The following is a 14,244-nucleotide window of genomic DNA, read 5'->3' on the forward strand; positions in this document are numbered from 1 at the left end:
GGTGGTTTCACGCACACATGTTCATGTGTGTAAACACGGCCAGTATAGTGAAAAGCCTGCTTCTGCTAGTACTAGGCTAACAGAAGAAATAGTAGTAAACTTGTATTTTTAAAAAATTACTTTTGAATTTATTTATTTTTGTGTATAGCTGTTTTGCCTGCCTGTAAGTCTGTGTACCACGTGTGTGCATGAAGAAGCCAGAAGAGAGCATCAGATCCCGCTGAAACTCTTACAGACTGTGAGCCACCATGTGGGGGTGCTGGGAACCAAGCCCAGATTCTCTGAAAGAGCAGCCAATGCTCTTAACCACTGAGCCATCTTTTCAGACCCCAAACTCAAGGGGGGAAGCTCGAGTCTCCCCTGTACAACACCCTCCTATAGGACGGGCTTCCTCCCTTCCCTTCCCACAGGTATTTTGCACACTACATTCTCACAGCCCTAACACTCTAGACCTAGTTGGCAAATCTGGTGGCTCCAAGCCACGTTGCAGCTGTTAAGCTATTGAAATATGGCTCCTGCCAACTGGGGTGTGCTAAGAGTGAAAAACAGAATGTGGTCATCAACATTTAGCAGGAAAAGAAAAATGAAAAACATCTTAACTTTTTTTTTTTTTAATTATTACTGGGAGCAGAGACAGTGTGTACTTCAGCATCCTTGAAGCTGTCCGTCCAGTGGCCAGCACTTCCTAATTTTTGTGTTGGTTTCATATAAGAGGATATTTTAGAAATAGCAGTAATACGGTATAAAAAAAGACTTAATATAAAATCTAAACAAATACATTTAAAGTGAATTTCACCTGTTTCTTCTCATATACTCTCAAATGAGGCCACGGACTGCCCCAAAACCTAAGAAGCTCCCTCCCATCGTATTTGGGAGTTTGTGCCAGTGTCTCTCTTGCAATTTGGTCCTCACAATTAGGTCAGGCCTGACCTAATCAATGAATCCCGTCTCACCAACTCCACTTTCACACGCCTTCTACTCCTCTCCCCAGTCCTCTGATTTCCCCATTAATGACCAGCCCCTCCTCCATGGTGCTTATGCCAGCTCATCAACTTACTGGGCATACTCACAGTCCCCTCCCTCTGGCTAGTTCTATGTCAACTTGACACAACCTAGAGTCATTTTGAAAGAGAGAACCTCAGTTGAGAAAAATGACCCACCAGAGTGACCTATGGGCAAGCCCATGGAGTATTTGCTTGATTGATGACTGACGTGGGCAGGCCCAGCTCACTGCGCATACTGCCACCCCTGGGTGGCTGGTCCTGAGAAAGAAGGCTGAGCATGCCATGGGAAGCAAGCCAGTTAGCAGCACCCCTTTGTAGCTCTGGAACCCTGGTTCCAGGTTCCTGCTCTGCTTGAATTCCTGCCCTGCTTTCCCTCAGCAATGGACAGTAACCTGGAAGGGTAAGATAAAATAAATCCTTCCCTCCCCAAGTTGCTTTTGGCCATGGTGTTCCATCCCAGCAAGAGAAGCAACAGAAACTCTAAGACACCAAAAAACCTGTGGCTTCTGGGAAGCAGGACTGGTGCCTATCTGCCTTTGTGGAGCCCCCAGGCCTCAGCATAGGAGTTGGGGGCATCTATGTTAAAGTGGAATAAAAGGCAAGCAAGCCTGAGAAGAACAAACCCAGGCCCAGGACCCTCTTTATGAAATGTCTGGAGCCTTCCATGTTTCGGATTTAGAAGTTGTTTGGATTTCAGAACATTTGGATAGGCTTTGCCAGTAAGATCTGAGTGTGAGATCCCAAACATCTTGGAGTCTGAAATTCTTTGCCAGCATGATATGTGCTTCTGGAGTCCAGGTTCTCAACCTGTATGTATTCTTCAAGAAACAAGAATAGATTTTCAGAGGAAGAAAAAAGCCGCAGCCAATTCACCATACTAACTACCCACGATACCAACAGAGTAATGTTCTGAACATATTGAGGCCCCAGATTTGAGGACTGTGATACTGAAGTATGACTCTCTTTAGATAAAAATAAGACTTACTAAACAATAGAGGAAACTTCCCCTCACAGTGCTTTAATAAACACTTTTTAAAAAAGATTTATTTGCTTATGTACACTGTATAAGTACACTTATTTATATGAGTACACTGTCGCTGTCTTCAGACACATCAGAAGAGGGCATCAGATCTCATTACAGATGGTTGTGAGTCACATGTGGTTGCTGGGATTTGAACTCAGGACCTCTGAAAGAGCAGTTCACTGAGCCATCTCTCCAGCCCTGAAATACACTTTTAAACACTAGGGTAGTTTTGCTCACAACACTGTAACTCAAACAAAAGAAATGCTAATTGTGACCACTCAGCTCCCTGTGGTAGCTCTAGACCTTCACCGGAGTTTAGTGAGTTCCATTCTGAGTTTGGTGCCACAAGTTCACATTCACATGCGGACACAACATATACATATAGGTAAAAATAAAATAAAAAGAAATGCAATGCTTGCATGTTTTATGAGGAAGCTTGGTCTATTACAAATATTTTAAGCATGAGGATTAAAAGAAGGAAATGGGCTTTCAGAAAGAAAGAAACACCCAAGATGGCAGATGTGGGCTTCTCTAAAAGACAGTGATCTGGCTTATTTTGCATCTGTTACAAAGTATCCAGATTGAAAAAAAAAACAAAGTAACCAAATGATTGGCAACAAGGCTTTGCTTTTAGCTCAGTAGTAAAACTATTTACCCAGCAAGTACAATACCCAGGGTTCTAGGATTCTATCCCCAACACTACTAAAGCAAAACAAATGTGTGTTCATATATATAAAATCTAAATGTCTTTTTATATCGAAAAATTACTAATTGTTGTATGGAGGCATGGAGCGTGTCTACGACCTCGGGAGGCTGGGGCAGTAGTATCTGACCTTGAGGGCTGTGAAAACCAGACTCAAAAAACAAACAGGGTCTGGAGAAACAGTTATTAGTACCTGATCTTAAAGATGAGCTGGGTCTAGTTGCCAGCAACACCAGGTGGCACCTGTAACTCTAGTTTCAGGGGATCTAACACCCTTTTCTAAATGCATCAGGGACCAGAAATGCATGTAGTACACATACAAACACGGAGACAAAAACACTCATATACATAAAATAAACAAATCCAAAAAACAAGCAAACAAAAAATCAAACCAACCAAACAAAAAACAGTAACAAGAACACAGCAAGTGAACAACAGCTTAGCTGCTGAAGACAGAGGAGCAGAGTCCAGTGTTAGTATATTCTTGGAATTCCTTACCCAGGTGAACACTATTTAAATTTCCAGGCCTGGGGGGGGGGGGGTTGGGGGAGAGGGGAGCTTTTTCCTAGAGGGATAGTAGTAAGTAAAGAATTCCTATTTAAAGCCAATGCAAACTTGGGGGCAGGGGGTGGATTTAATCCTTCTGGAAACACCAGCACCTTCCCTAAAGTTCCACATCTGGACTCCCATGCACATTCAGACCCTTTCCAGAGCCCCCCCCCGGGGGGGGGGGGGAAGAAATGCAAGACAAATTTCCCAAGAGGAAATTAAACTCCTCTCAACCGACGGGGAGCGTGGCCTTTTCAGAACAAGACATCAGAGGCAGTTCGAACTCCTCTTCCTCCTGCAGCCTGGGTCCAGACTTTCCAGGGAGGAAAAGGGGTCCTCACAATGTCCTGACAGGGCCCATGGCAGCTTCAAACGCAGCATGCAGGATGACCTTGAACTGTGATCTTCATACTTCTACAGAGTGCCAAGTGTTAATAGGAAGACAGGCATTACCAGAGTTCCTAGGACACTCTTCCACAGCCATTTTGATCAAAGAGCTTACAAAAACTGGAGGCAAGAAAAGGCCCTCCGGGGCCACCAAGACAGCTCAGCAGGTGAAGAAGGGGGAATTGCTGCTAAACCTGATTTAGATCTTAGACCAAACCCACATAATGGGAGAGAACCAAGTTCTTTTTTATTTTATTACATACATATGTGTGTGGATATGTGTATGCCAGTATAGGTGTCTTCAGAGACAGTACCCCTTGTGAACTGCCTGATGTGCATGCTGGGAATCAAACCCCGGGGCCTCTACAAGAGCAGCCAGTTCTCTTAACTGCTGAGCCATCTCTCCAGTCAGAGAACCACTTCCTGCAACCTATTCTCTCGTCTCCACTAGAGCACTGTGGCACCCACATAAATAAAATGAGTAAATAAATGTGATTTTAATAAAAAAAAATAAACATGAAATAAAAAGGCATTCAGAGACACTAGCTGCTAAGCCAAGTTCACAATGACCAACCCTTTTAAGCGTCTTGCATGGGGTCAGCATCACAAATAAGAAAAGAGAGGGTCACTAACAGCAAAATCCACAGATTATCTTGGCCTCCAAGGTTGATGTCTGCCTACGCAATGCTCAATTCAGTTTTCTCATCTGGAGTCCACTCTGAGGAAGGCTAGCTCAGTTTAGGGTGCAGATATATATACATATATACACATACATACATTCTAATCCTCTCCCACGTATGATGCTCCTCTATTCCTTCTGTTCCTCTGATTCAAAGGATTTTGATTTAACCTTCCAACATTGCTTCATAGCCTGAAGCCAAGGAAAACAACCCTCTTAAGACTGTATACCAAGGAAGCAAAGGAAGCAATGGCCCTGTTCATCCAACCTCCTCCCATTGTGAAAATACCACTAAAACACATACTGGAAATACACAAGGCTCTCAATCCACTGCCCCTCATTGAAAAGCTGACGTTCAGCTATGACTAACAGTAAAAGCAACATATTTCAAGTAGCTTGTCACTGATGATGTGTGTAACTGTCCCTGCTGGAACCAAGCCCCAAAGCAGCAACTTGGTCCCCAAACAACCAGCACTCTGGGGTTAGCTGGGTCTCCAGAGTGTGTCCCAACTGGGGAAATATGTAAACAGGCCATTAGGGAGGGAGGCAAGCCATCAGCACAGTTGGCGGGTATTAGTTGAGCTTGTTGGCCTTAGGTCACGAAAAGGAAGAGACACCACCCTGGTGTGGGGGTAATTGGCTAGTCTGTGGCTGGTCCCAGAGGCCAGCTACTTAGCTTTAAAACAAGCCCTGGAGAGGAAACCAGGAGCTTGGCCAAGGGAGGAAGACAGCCACTTTCTGCTCAACCATCTCAAGGCAATGGTTCTACAATTTAGATACTATTCCAAAAAAAGCAATGGTCCGGAGGTGAGAAGGACCAAAGCACATCTGGGAAGGAAACAGTCACTTTAATTACCATGTCTAGAGAAAGTGCGATTTCATTACAGCCTCCAAAACTACCGCCTTAAGAAGGAAACCAGAGAAGTGTTTTCAATTTAAAAGGCTGGAGAGGGTGAGAGGCACCCACTCTACCCAGCCAGCCACTAACTTTGGACCCTTCTGATACTTTGTTGCTCCCTTCCTCCAAGAGTGGACATTCCATCCCTGGCCCTGTAGTCATTGTTTAAACGGCAAAACCACTCCATTTTAAGCTTCTGAGGGCTGTGACCCAGGAAACTCAGTGAAAACACATGGTACCTCTGGCAGTTACAGTACCAGGTGCCGCACCCTGCTCCCCAAATGGAGGACGGAACCCCCTGAGGGGGACTGGGCGCGTGGCGATAGGTGGGTCTGCGGTGTCCACAAGAGACAGATGCTCCGACTATAATTAAATGGAGAGGCGATATTTGGTTCCAGTACACGTCAGGGCCAATTTTGGCCCAGACACACCGACAAAGGCTACCTCTAGTAAGCAAGCTGCTCCCAAGAAGGTCTGGAGATTCTTAAATACCGCCCCCCCACCCCCACCCCATCGTCGGACACCAGAAAGAGTGGAGGAATCTAAAAATCACTTGAGATCTATAACTTTCTTTTCTCTTCCAATCCTAAAGCCTCCTCTCCACGTCTCAGGAAATTTTAAGGGGTGGCGGTAATGGTAGTAACGACTAGTCCAAGAATCTCAGTTTTAATTTAGGAGGGGGAGGGGAGGAAGAGGGATGTTTAATAATGTGGCTGCGGTGTACCCGTGTAGGGTGAAACGGAACCAGATGCGGCAGCTACATCTGGGAAATGGGGGGTGGGGTGGGGGAGAAAAAACGCCATCCGAAATGCTTTGCAAATGAGTTAATAGCTTCTAGGCCCAGAAAAAGAGAACTCCCTCCTGCACCCCCAAGGTGTCCAGCTGCCTCCCTGTGGGTAAATGTCTATTACAAACCCCATCTATGTATTTTTTTTAAGTCAGTAAATTCCTCCAAAAATGAGTACTGGGTTGTCTTACCCCGCCGGAGACACCACAGGAGGAGGCGCAGGAAGCCCGGAGAGGGGGCCTGAGCCAGAGAAGCAACAAGCGGGCAGAGGAGGGCTCCACACTGGACAAGCTCTCCTCACTTCCTCCACTTCCCAGAACGATCCAGACCCCGAGGGGCCCCTTCCCCTTCTCCAGACCCCTTCAAGAGTCCTCTAGGTCTAAGACAAAATAGAACATCACCACCACCACCCCTCCAAGGGGCGGGGGGGCATCTTTGCTCGCTCTCCTCTAAAGCCGATTCAGCCATTTGGTGACGACACCTCCTTCAAACCTATTCCAAGACAAGCTAGCCTTCCCCGCCACTTCCTTTCCTCCTCAATCCCCCAACCTGGACCCCAGACTTGCCCGGAGGTGGAAAAACACTTGAAAAGATCCCAGATGTAGGGTGTTGAGCCCAAAGCCACCGGCTGAATCGGGGTGACTCTTCAAAAGGACCAAAAGATATTGTATACACACGTACACACACACACACACACACACACACACACACACACACTACCTCTCAGCCCACTCCCGCCCTCCTCCCCAGTAGGGAACACTCGGCTTCCGCCGCCTTCTCCCGGGCCGGGAATGTCGGGGTCTGGACTCGAGCGCATCAGCCACCTCGTTAGCTCCGGAGCGCGAGTTGGCGGAAAAGTTGGGCAGCGGGCAGCAGCAGCGGGCCCCGCGCGCGAGGAAGGGGCGCGGGCGGCGACACTGGCCTAGGGAGGAGGAACGGGGCGCCGGGGAGGGAGCGGAGCCGGGAGGGGGGTCGGAGGAGGGAGGCGCGGGCTGCGACTGGCGAAGCGCGGGGGCCGCTCGGGACGCCCAGCCAGCCGGCTCTGCGGGCGCCGGCGACTCTTACTCACTTGGCGCTGCGGTCCCGCCTCTGGAGAGCTCGCCGTGGCGCGGCGGGTGTCTGTGTCTTGCGCTCCGGCCGCTCGTCCCCGGGCTCCGTTCAGGTCCTGGTGGGGTCTCGAGAGCTCCGCGGCCGAAGCAAGACTCCCGGCGGCACACGGAGCCGGGCGCCTCCAGCCCGGGCGGGAACAATGGAGCCGAAGCTGGTGCCCCGGAGGCGGGGCGGGGGGGGAGGGCTCGGGGTCCGCCGCCGGGGGTCCCCAGATCGTGCGCCCCCGGCTCTCCAGTACGCGGCGGCGGCGGCGTCTCAGGCTTCTGGCAGTCCGAGTTCCATCGCCCCTCCGGGGGCTACGGCGTGCGTTGACTGCAGCACGGCTGTGGTGCGCCCCTGGGACCTGAGAAAAGTCCTCGGTCTCCGCCGCTTTTCCAGCTGCGGCGCGCGCTCGCGGCCGGGAAAGGCGAGGTCGCCGCAATGCGCTAGGCACAGTCCGTCCAGTCCGGACGTCGCGGCCCCGCTCCCTGCGCAGCCCGGGTCCTCGGCACGCAGCGGCTGCACCGGCGTTCCGGCTCCCCTTCGGCGCCACCGGCTGCCCAGAGCCCCGCAAAGGTACCCGCAGGAGCGCTTCGAGCGCTGTGCGCCGGCGAGGCGCGAGGGCTCGCTCTCTCACTCCCACCCGGCGCTAGTCCCACCTCCTCCTCCTCCCCCTGCAGTTGCCTGCTGGGCCTTGTAGTTCTCAAGCCACAGCCCGGGAGAAGCCCGGAGCGAACAGAACTAACTGCTGTACAGTCTGATCTGACTTGAGTTTCGCCTGGAGGGCGCCCGAATTTCAGGCCCTGGGTAGATCAGCAATCTGGGGACCGGAGCGGAGGTTGGGGAGGGGCGGGGGCCTGGCTATAGTTTTAAGGGTGTACTTGGCAACTTTGTCTTTGGTTATCTGTGTTGCCTTGGGGTATGATTTTCGTGCTCTAAATCTGTTTTCCGGTCTGTAAAAGGGAGATAATAATACACGTAAAGTGGAGGAATAAATTGGACCCTCATATAGTTCGCAATAAATACAAACTGTTTTTTATTGATGGATCCGTCGACTTCCCCCCTCAGACCCTTTCCTTGGATCTCAACTTTCCCCCAGCCACATAATTTAGGTTTTGTGGTTCACTCTGGAATAGACGGACCCTGCAAATTCTACAGTGCTGTTAGAGGTAGCCTCAGAAATCATCAGCTTTCAGAAAATAAGCAAGGAGAGGAGGGTTTTTTTTTTTTTTTTTTTTTGTTTTGGTTTGTTTTGTTTTGGTTTTGGGTGGAGAGGTTGTTTACTTGCTTATTTTTTGTTTGTTTTGTTTTGTTTTGCCTCAGAAACTAACCAGTCAACCCAGAGCCCCCCACATTCTACTATGAACCTCAGGGAAAATCGCTGAAGTGTTCTTCCCACCAGATCCATGCCCAGAGCAGCTAATCTGTGGTTCTTTAATCCAACGGGTCCAGTGGACATGGATCACATTGAGAATGTTGAAAAAATACAGATTTTCGGCTCTACTTGGAGATGAGCAATCCCAATGTTTTGGTGAAGAACAGTAACAATTAGGAGACAGTTGGTAGGGCCTTTCCCTAGTGGCAGGGGCTTAATCTCTAGCACCGCATAGGTGAAAAGTGATGTGTGCACCTGCAATCCTAGCACTAGGAAGGTGGAGGATCATAGGCGTAGTAAGACCGTTGGCCACATAGGTACTGGGAAGACAGCCTGTGCTTACAGACCCTGTCTCAAACAGGTGGGTTGGGGTTACAGCTTAGCCTGAAGACAGGGTTCTGATTCCAGCACACTCTAAACCTGATTAGGTGGCCAATGTCTTGTAGATTTGCTACATAGAAATGGGGGGGGTGAGGGAGGCACCCTACAAATTTTACTGGTGACTGTGATATGATGGTGTTTACTTGGGGACCACTGGAAGAGTGGAATATGCCACACTAGGTGTGGCTTCCACCTCTCAAAGACTTTGGACAAGTCATGCATCTGATGAAATCAAGCGTCTCTCTGGGTCTCGCTCATTAGAAGCAGACTGAATGAATATAAATATACATACCAAAAGGGGGCACACACATAAAAGCCACCGTGAAAGGGACTGTCCCCTCATGAACCATCAGCTGGGCAAGCTGTGACAGCCGGAATACCAAACTATCTGACCACTTCAGAAACACTGAGGAGACCACCAGGTGAGAAAATAGTAATCTCCAGGATATGATCACATTGGTTTATCTCCAGGGAAGGGTGGGGGAGAAGGGCTATTGTTGAGTTGATTGGTTTAGTATTGCATTGGGTTGTTTGTTTTGCCTTTGTTGATAGAGATAGTCTTACACTGTAGCCCAGGGTAGCCCATAACTCATTATATGGCCCCAAACTCCAGGCAGTCCTCCAGCCTTTGCCTCTTGCCTACTGAGACAACAGTTTACAAGCCCCCACCATGCCCAGCAGGCTAGGGGTTTAGCTGAGTGGCGTGTCCGGTGCTTAGCATTTGCAAAACAATCTGAGTTCAAATTTGGAGGAGGGGTACAGAGAGAACACAATGATTAAGTGCCTAAGAAGTAAATACTCAGCATTTCTGAACATAAACAAATAAATAAATAAATAAATAAATAAAACTAATTTAAAAAACAGAAATGATTTTGGAAAAAATGAACATCACCCAGTATTTAAGGGTTATTACCCACACAACCATACCCTTGCTCTGTTCAGCCCCTTGGCTCTTAGTCAGGCTCCAATTCTCTCCCGGAAGCTACCAAACTGCCACAGCCCAGCCACCGGGAGGTGTTGCTGCCTCCTGCTGTATCTACTGATTTGATATTTAGCATAGTTTTAGTAGTTCCCTTTTTTATTTTGTGGGTTCTCTCCAGCAAGCTTTGGAACTGTTCTAGGTCGCATGAATGTGTCTCATCTGTCTCAAGAGTTTTCAGGACATCTATAGATCCGTTGCTTGGGGAATGGCGCTGTGTGAGAAACCCGAGTTACTGAGAAGGCTGAGTCTATGACACGCTTTAACTTGACAGCTCAGGAGACGAGGCCTAAATCTCTGTTTTTAAGAACTGGGTAAATCCAGGCAAGTCTAGGCCTCAGGAGCTGTTCTGAGGTAAGGACAATCAGTCAACAACAGTTTCTTGACTTCTTCAGCGACTTCCTCAACAACACTTTCCAGTCCTCAAGCCTAGGTAATGGGATGTCCCTAGAGACAGAACAAGATAAAAGTCACCAGGAACCCCCTAATGTACTTTAAATCAGCCCTTTGGACTCACTTGGTTGTCTTTCTTGGTAATGAGAGACTCCAACATACTAGACTTCTACAGAATAAAACATTCTTTATGTTTACATATTACGTACGATTTGAGTCCTAAGCATCATTCTATGACAAATCATAGACCCTTACATTACCAGAGAAAATAAACTTACCACTTGGGGTAGTGGTGGGGACAGGGAGTCATGAAAACTGCAGGACTGACCACCGAAGGCCAACTGCATTGTCCATCGTTCCTAACAGAGCATCACACTTCCTCTCAGCAGTTCTTCCCACAAAAATATTTATTTAGAGACAAGATCTTACTAGGTAGTCAGGCCAGCATCAAACGTCAGTCAACATCAACCTTTCCCAAAGCAGGGATTCAGGCCTGCACTGCCAGACCCTTCTAAAACAAGAGGATTTTAACACAGCACTGGGCTGAGAATGTGGCTCTGTGATATGCATGCCTAGAAGTCAGCTTCTCTCTCTCTGTCTCTCTCTCTGTCTCTGTCTCTCTCTCTGTCTCTGTCTCTCTGTCTCTCTCTCTCTCTCTGTGTGTGTGTGTGTGTGTCTCTCTCTCTCCCTGTCTGTCTCTCTCTCAATGTGTGTTGCTCATAGTTAAATTTATTAAATAAATAATCTAGTCTTTTATATTTTTTCCTTCTGAAGAGCATGTAAAAGGTACAAGTTGAAGAATGTGCCCTTGCTGTTACCAGAAAGAAAGAAAGAAAGGAAGGAAGGAAGGAAGGAAGGAAGGAAGGAAGGAAGGAAGGAAGAAAGAAAGATCCAAGTGCCTATTTGGTATTGAGGCGCAGAGTTTGACACTGTCAAAAAGATTCCTCTACAGTGTTAGGGGAGTGGGGATAGGAGTAGCCAACTTACTAGCCGCCCACCTGCTCTCCCGGAAAGAGCTAGAAAAAGCTAGAAAGTTGACAGCCCCTTGAGGAGACAGTGCTCCCCAGATCCAGCCAAGGATCCTGCTTTTTCCGTTCTCGACCCTGCCCGGGGCCTCGGCACTCCCGCTCGGCTCTTGCAGAGCTACAGCCTCTCTTGGTGGAGCCCAGAGGCAGCTCGGGGACGCCGCAGGCCACAGGGTGGGGCGACGGCGGCGAGCCCCGGGCCTGCTCCGGGGCGAGGACGACTGGCAGTTGTCTCTTTACGGGGAAACGTAATCTTCCCTCTGAGATAACAAAGAGCTGGGAAGTTCAGGAAGGGTTTGTAGGCCCCTCGCCTTGCGGGTAGGTCCGCAGAGGGGGAGACAAAGGCCCTTGCGCTCCAGGACCAGAGATAACCAGGGGGCCTGCCGCCTCTGGGATCGGTGGGAGGAGGGGAGCGGTGCTGAATACAAGTAGGGGAAACGGAGCTCTCCCCAAAGCCCCAGCTGCCTTCTTTGTTTAGGAACACGGCTGCAGAGCCTTCCCCCTGCCTCTGCGGTTCTAGCAGGAAGGCAGGAATTCTATATAGACAGACTACCTCCAGGCTGTTGACTCAGGAATCAACTGTGCCCACTATGGCCTGGAACCCCCTCCTGCTCCAGCCATCAGTGCTCCCTGCTTGGGAGAGAGAGAGGATGGGCTCCCAGACCCACAAAGCCCAGCGGGCTTGCAGTCCCTGGAGAGCTGAGAACTGGCCCGGGTAGCTGGGAGAGCCTTCGCAGGAGGGGGAATGCAGGAGCAGGGAACTGCTTTGGCTCTCCGTTAAAAAGTAGCTGGTTCACAGGCCCTGGGTAGCAGGTGGGCAGCTTGTGCCTTTTGCCCCAGGCTCCTGGAGCTAGGGACAGCAGCCAGTTACCATCTGGCCGCCATTTGGTGACCCCTGGCTGTTCCTAGTGCAGCATCCGTGAGGGAGGGAGGGGGAGAATCTTGTTTGGCATGATGTTTTTTTGTAAATAACTTTCGGTTCCTTCTGGATGCTGAGAGCAGAGCGGGAAAGGGAGCTGCCACATTCATTCTTGGAGACTGAGGGCGTCTGTGTGTTGGGCTCTGCCTCCAAGAGAACAGCTTAGGAAAGGAAGAGATGCCTGAACTTTTTAAGAGACGCCAAGCAAACATGCAGACTTACGGAGGAAAGGCTCTGAGAAACATGGGAGTATGGGCTAAGTTGACATTAGGTCACTCTGGAGTATGGGTTCCGGATCTGCCACGCCTTTCTGCCTGTGTCCTTGCCAGTTCCCTTGTCAGATCCGTTTCCACGATGGTACCTTGAAGATCCCAAGAGTGATTTCTTAAGACGGTTGAACGGGTTAAATGAGATACTGCAGCGACTCCGCCGGCACGGGGTCCAGCGCACAAGAGGTGCAGCATAAATCCTGGCCTCTGTTATTCCGTTAGCCCGGGAACTTTGTTTTGGCCTAAGCCATCTCTTTTGGGGCCTCCTTTCTAGATTCTGTGTGGCTTCACTAACCACCCTTTACCTACGCCCCTGTTGAAATTCCTTTCTCCAGCAGCAGCGGCAGAGAAGGATATTTTTTCCACACTTGCCTCCCCTTCCTTTTGGCACACCAAGATAAGCAGCCAGCCCTCTTTGTTACAGGTTTTGCTGTGAAACAAGAAGAAAACAAAAACAGGTATGGAAAGGGAGGCTTATAAAAAAAAACCTCAGCAACTCTGTACAACCTTGGTTTCTGGGTTTTCCACCTCCTCTCAGAATGCTGGCTGCAGGCAAGTTGGCCTTTTGTCCTGTTGTTCTTCAGGCCTCTTCCAAAGTTTCCCTTCCTCCAACTTACAAACCTTTCCCAGTTAAAACCAACAATTCATCCAAGGCCAAGAGACTAGAGAGGTGACAGAGCAAACAATTTGCATTTCTGAGAAGCCCTGGGGGTGGGGTGGTGCTGGATGAGTTCTAAGGCTTCTTGCCTAGGGACAAAGATCAAAGATTCAGGCTTAGACTGAAGACACTTGGGGTTTGAACTTTGAAGTGGATTCTACCCGAGCTGCAAACAATTTCTGCGAGGTGGCTAGAACTTTGGGTGACATTGAGAGAGGATAGAGTGGAGAACTTCAAAGCCGGAGATGGAGAAAAATCAGATCCAGGAGATTGTTTGCCTAGCGTGCACATAACCCTGGGTGGCATACACAGCAGCACAGAAAGAAAGAATCCCTAAGGCTCCCGGCTTGCTGGTGGGAGGATCAGTAATCCAGGGCCATCCTCCTGCATCGGTGAGTCTGAGGACTGCAGGAAGCCCTATCTTTAAGAAGGGAGGGGAAAAAAAAGAAAAAGAAACAAACCCCAAAACATTCGGCTCCAGTAATTCTTTTCTTTGAGATTATTACACAGATTTTCTGCATACACATAGATTGGATAGGCTATGTTTATGTAGGTATGTATCTATACGGGTGTCTGTTTTCTTAACGCAAGATTACAGACACTGTGATCTTTTTTAATCCCTTTTATAAAAGGATATTTATTTAATTGTGTGTGTGTGTGTGTGTGTGTGTGTGTGGTCAGAAGAGGGTGTTGGACCCCTTGGATTGGGACTTTCAGGAGGTTGTGAGCAAAGTACTGGAAACAGAACCCGGAGGATGCCCAGCTTTGAATTACGGATGTACATGATCTATTTTAACCAAGTTCTCTGTGGACTAGTCAGATAATAGACGTACACACTGACTTCAGTGGTTTTCAGTCACCAACAATGCTGTGACAGTTCTTTTTACCTTCCCATGAACACCAAAATGGTAGATACCAAAAATCCAAGCATGCTGAGATGCCTTACATAAAATGGATGTTTGCATTCAACAATGTACTTCTTCCTATGTACTTCAAAGCTTCTCTACATTACTGATCATTTCCAATACAAGATAAATGCTGTGTAAAGATTGTTACTCTGCATTGTTTAGGGAATAATAGAAAGAAAAAAAATGGGCATATTCACCAGACACAATTTTTAAAAAT

At 48.6% G+C, this 14,244-nt stretch overlaps 1 protein-coding gene across 3 annotated transcripts in view; it reads right to left on the minus strand.

The window, feature by feature from the left end:
- FGFR1 (fibroblast growth factor receptor 1) overlaps positions 1-7,240 on the minus strand; it is a 55,080-nt gene extending 47,840 nt beyond the window's left edge. For all 3 annotated transcript variants that reach the window (XM_080928452.1, XM_080928451.1, XM_080928450.1), the window contains exon 1: positions 7,101-7,240. The gene's annotated coding sequence lies outside the window, so the exon portion shown is untranslated. The remainder of the gene's footprint in view (positions 1-7,100) is intronic.
- Positions 7,241-14,244: the final 7,004 nt, after the last annotated feature.

This window comes from Micromys minutus (genome assembly GCF_963924665.1).
Source record: "Micromys minutus genome assembly, chromosome: 14".
Taxonomy (NCBI): domain Eukaryota; kingdom Metazoa; phylum Chordata; class Mammalia; order Rodentia; family Muridae; genus Micromys; species Micromys minutus.